We start from the raw sequence: 5,284 nt of genomic DNA, 5'->3' as shown, positions 1-5,284 counted from the left end.
AGGAGCTTTTCATTCCCAATAACATCTGTTAATAATGAGCATTTGTATAAAATCCTCCCAGTTGGTGAGAATTTGATTTCCTTTTGCTTCAAATTAAATTGCATCATAAAGACTGACCACACTGCAGACACCACCTCTGATGTCTGAGATACTATTCTAAGGGCCAAACTTCTCATGGAAATGTATTTTACAGGTATATTCTTTTTCTGTTACACATGAATATATACGTACTTGTTATTTTCAAAAGTCTTCCATTCACAATCAATCTGCTGTGGAATGTTACAAAGTAAATGAACTCAGGTCCAGAACTGGCATACCAAGGGGTCCAATCCAGCCCGCTGGATAACTTTGCAAAGTATGAATATAACAGAAAAATAATTCCAATTTTTCACCACAAATATCTTTTACTCTGAAATTTGATGACTAGTAGTGATTTAAACCCTAAAAATCAACTCTCTCTGCTCTCTGAATGTTGTCAAGCAGTTTCTGTGCAAAATAATCTGAAAAGACGGACACAGTATTGTTAAAACTGCTCATTTTCACAGTGAATAGATGCTTTATTATAGTTAAGATATTATATATATTGTATATATATTATCTATAGGTTATTATGGTGTTGTTTTACTGGTTCGGCTCCCTTGAGATCGAACTGTGCTGTATGTGACCCTTGAACTAAAATGAGTTTGACACTCCTGATCTATAATATCTACATGCTTCCATTTTACAACATGAGTACCTTCACTTATGTTATTTTATTTGTTACCTTTTAAATAAAACGTACATTTATTTGAATGTATTGTAATAGTGTGTTAGTGAAAGTTACCGAAAGTCCCCAAAGTGTTTTTATATACCATGTATGTATAGAAATACTGTGCACTGCGTATAGTCAGTATAGACAGTCAACTAGAAGATGTATTAAAGGAAGCACAGTCTTATGAGTGTAACCACACAGACGTACCTGTAACTACTCCACCAGGTTTGTAGGTGGCGCTAGAGGCAGACAGCGTGAATGGTGGGCTGCTGGTGGAAGGGGTGAAGGGGGGGTGCACAGGCATCATGCTGCCACAGGATAACGCCACAGAGCCGTTGGGGAAACACTCACCCTCCTCCACGCACCACACACACACCACCGCCAACAGCGACATCACTGCTTTAAGAGGCATCTGTTTAAAGAGCAGAGACAGCAGAGGAAAGGTTCATCTACTGGTAAAGCTGGTGTGTTATAAGCGTGTTAATCACTCTGAGAACAGATGGTGACATCAGATCTTCAACTTATCAATAGTACCATGTGATATAATATCCCTTCTGTTTTTTTTCTTTGTAGAGTTCCCAGGAATGTAATAACATCCCAGACACACAGAGGCTCAGAGACATGCAGCCACATCTGGGTTTTATTGTACAGGTGATGATGTTTTCCCAGCGAGGCAATAATGCAAAAAATAAAATAAAAATTCCACAGTTCCAAGTTTAGGTGCTTTGAAGAACCACAGAATGACACCCTCAGTTTTACTCTGGATTTTGGGTTTTGGGATTAAAATGATGAACTGTATGATGACAATAACAATCGTGTTTGATTACACTTAAACCAATGCAAGAATGCCAAATAATTAAATATTTGGAAATTACCCTGAAAGTAAACTAGGCTTTACTTCAAACTGGAAATAATTATAGGGTAGGTCTGGTGGTATTCTATGTTTTTCTTGTGGTTAAAAAATTCAATGAAAGGACCTAATTTAACAGTTCTGTTACTGCAGGTATAAATCTGTAAAAAAAATAAGTCTCAAATATGAAGTTCTTTTTTCAGTAATTGATTCAGTCAAAATAGCTCAGAGGAATAAGATAATCCTATCTACTCTCTTACACTTCACCCTACACATAGGCAGTACTCTGTTTAGTTTATCATCTGTTGATTCTTTTATTATCTGGCTTTACCTCAGTTCGGGCTGACTCGGGACAACAAATGTCTTCGTATGTTTTAAACTGAATTCCTGAACTAGACCAATGTTACATTTTGTGTTTTCTCTTTCTTTTCATCTACCTTTTTCTTTTCTTCAGCCGGAGGATGAATCTTTATAGCACAGTTTGTTCACAGCACTTTTCACATACAGTACGGTCTAGACCTGCTCTATGTGTAAAGTGCCTTGAGATAACTTTTGGTGTGATTTGACGCTATATAAATAAAGATTGATTGATTGAAATGCTAGTGAAAGGTCAGTTTCATTTCTTTTTTTTAAAGCTTAACTGAATTTGCTTAAATAAACTGTCAATTTTTAGCATCATTGCAATTTTAACACATTGTGGGTTACATTTATAGACAATCTGAAATTAGAAACATCTGGAAATAAAGTTACTCATTGAGGAATGGCTTCTAGCTTTGTTATTGTATTTAGATGAATTAACCTAAGCTAAATCAAGTCAATCTAGTGTGCTAAAACTGATCTGTTAAGACCAAATAGAAATACTCACTTTCTCCCTTTACAGCTGCTGGTCCTTCCTGTAGACTCACACACAGGTTTGTCAGGGATCTACAATAAAAAGACAACTTGATTCTTCAGAATTTTGTCAAAAATAGTAAAAAAAAAAAGAAGAAAATTTAAAAAAAAGAAATGACCCACCTGGAGGTCCTCTTTGTAACTCTTCTGCTCCGCTCTGCTGTGACTCAAACCTGTGTCGTCACCACTGGTTCAGGTGAGTAATCGGTGTGTGTTGATGTGTGTCAAACACTTTCACCCAGGAGTCCTCTGCTCACATCCCATCTCATGTAACCATGACAATGCTAAGTATACAGGGGGTGAGCGTTTAAAACAACACAATGCTCAATTATGACAGCCTTCACGTATGCACCTGAGGAACCAGCTCATGTTTCTGATAATAGCTTAATTAGCACCTACTGTCAAATGTTCCTCACTCAAAACGGATGCTTAGTCCTCGTACAACCTTGGCTAGAATTACACAGCTTAAGTTGCAAACGGGTCAAACCTGAACCTTTGTTATTCTATAGACAACCTCCATATTCTTTTTAATACAAAACTACCTCGTGAAGCTTGTTCCAGGAAGTATAGAGTCAGTCCAGTTTGTCCACTAACCTAACAGTCAGAGGTCAGACACAGGTGCTTGTCAAAAACAGCTGATTCTTTATTCCTTACATGTGATACAGTACAAAACAACATCAACAACAGCTCTGTAGGTAATGTAACAACAGGTAAACAATGATATGACAGTCAGGTGTACACAGTTAATGAGAATGTGTTTGGTGACACGGTCCTGCTCCCTCAGCTGTCTGGGTGAAGTCATGTTTGCATTGCTCCATAGTTCAGATAACTTTCTCTATCTCTCTCTCATTCCAGAAGCTACAGTGCTGATGTATGTTCATTCATGTCGTTGGTGAGCTGCCACATCTAATATGTCTACAGTAGTATAACCAGCTGAAGGCTCAGAAGTCACCGTGTGCTACTTTTAAAGCTTTAACTACGATTCCGATCGGTTCAGGAAAAACATTCCTGGGAAGTTGCCTGGATTCCTCGTACAGTACTGTAAGTTTGTATCACATTTTATGAAATATGCTCAGATGAGATGATTTATGAAGTAAGGCCAGGCATAAGTGCTTAACTTGATTCATAAAAACACCCTCCTGGACAAGCTTAGCTTAATACTGCAAAGACTAAAGCAATGTCAAACAGTCTACCTAACTTTAACAAGGGACAATTCTGTTTTTTTTTATTCATGGTTAAGTTATGATCCTTTTGGAGATGCTGCACTCAGCAGCTGTATATCAAGGATCGCTCCTATTGGCCTTCATCACAGCAGACTCTAATAAGTCACAGTAGGAAAAACCCAGGAATGAAAATGAATGATGGCTGAATTCCATTTAGCTGCTTCAGTTTATTGTCACACTGTCATGACTTACTGGGACCCTTGAATAGATACATAATGGCTGCCACTCTTGTAAATAAGACTATGCTGTGTTTGCTATCCCTATGCTGCCAGTTTTCCTTCTGTTTCCAGTCTTTGTGCTTAGCTAGGCTAAACACATCATGGACTATTCCAATGTAATTGAGATACAATGGTGACAATGACACTTTCCTCTCATTTTAATTTAGATAAGACGGAGAAAAAAACAGCATTATTTTCCAAATTCTTGCCCTATTAAAACACTGTTCAGACTGATTTTGACTCATTTGTTGAAGAGGTGGTGCTAGCATATAAAGCTAGCGGATGTAATGTATATGAGATTAATTGTAAGCATATCTCAATATCTCAAATATCTCAATTTTATTGCTTTTAAATAAAAACAATTGATTTCTTTTGTCTGTTAATAAGTGTTCATTTTCATGACCATCAAATTGTTGCCTGTCTAACTTAGTAGTAGTCTAGATGAAATAACTCAAAGCTAGTTTTCACTTGAGGTGACCACAGAAGAATCATGACTGGCTCATCCATGATTGTTTCAGTACTATGTTGTGACAAAGGAAACAGTGACAGCAATAAAGTCAGGAGTTCTTACTCTGTGTACTACCTAGGCCAATGGCCATAAAAATATTAAACATAATGTAGAACATACATCTGTAACATATCTGTTGTGCTTAGCTGTGAATAAAGGCAGCAGCATAGCACCAGTAATATAACCTGACCAATTGGGGATGTGTGTGTATATTGCAGGTGTTTCCCTGGTCCTGTAAGTACCTGTGTGTTGCCACGGTAACAACAAAGCTGCCCTAGTGCCTAGTGTACAGGGCGCTGATAGCACCTTATGAAGACGTGAGGGGACTGAGCAGATTATAGACATTTATGGGGAATGTCACGTTACTTGAAGTGATGGATGCAAGGATGGTCGGATAAAGGGTCATTCTAGCTCCTCCTGTTTGGAAGTTAAAGAACCAGGTGCACAAATAGCCCAGTGTGTCTAAAAGCCAGTCTAGTTTCACATTGTCTGGGTGGAAGGTGGACAGCGTTTAGTAGCACACTGGTTCATAGAGCTGATCTTAGATGTAGACAAAAGCCTTGTATGTAGTGTCACAAAGCAGTCTGGAACTGTTTACACCTTCAGTACTTTAAGTTAACTTTCTGTTGTGGAAATATTGCTACAAAGGACGACTTGTACTTTATCTGCTCAACTTATCGATTATTCAAATATGAAGAAGCACCAGGAAGAATTTTGGTTTTTGATTGATCTTTTGTTGAAAACAGATTTTAGGACTGATTCTGGGTGTGAGGGAATAAGAGTAAAGGGATAACATTGACAGCTAGGGAGGTAAAGACAGTGACCACAGGCTGACCTTTGACA

Source organism: Scomber scombrus, chromosome 11 (assembly GCF_963691925.1).
Source record: "Scomber scombrus chromosome 11, fScoSco1.1, whole genome shotgun sequence".
In the NCBI taxonomy this organism is placed as follows: Eukaryota; Metazoa; Chordata; class Actinopteri; order Scombriformes; family Scombridae; genus Scomber; species Scomber scombrus.
This window is presented reverse-complemented; position numbering follows the sequence as displayed.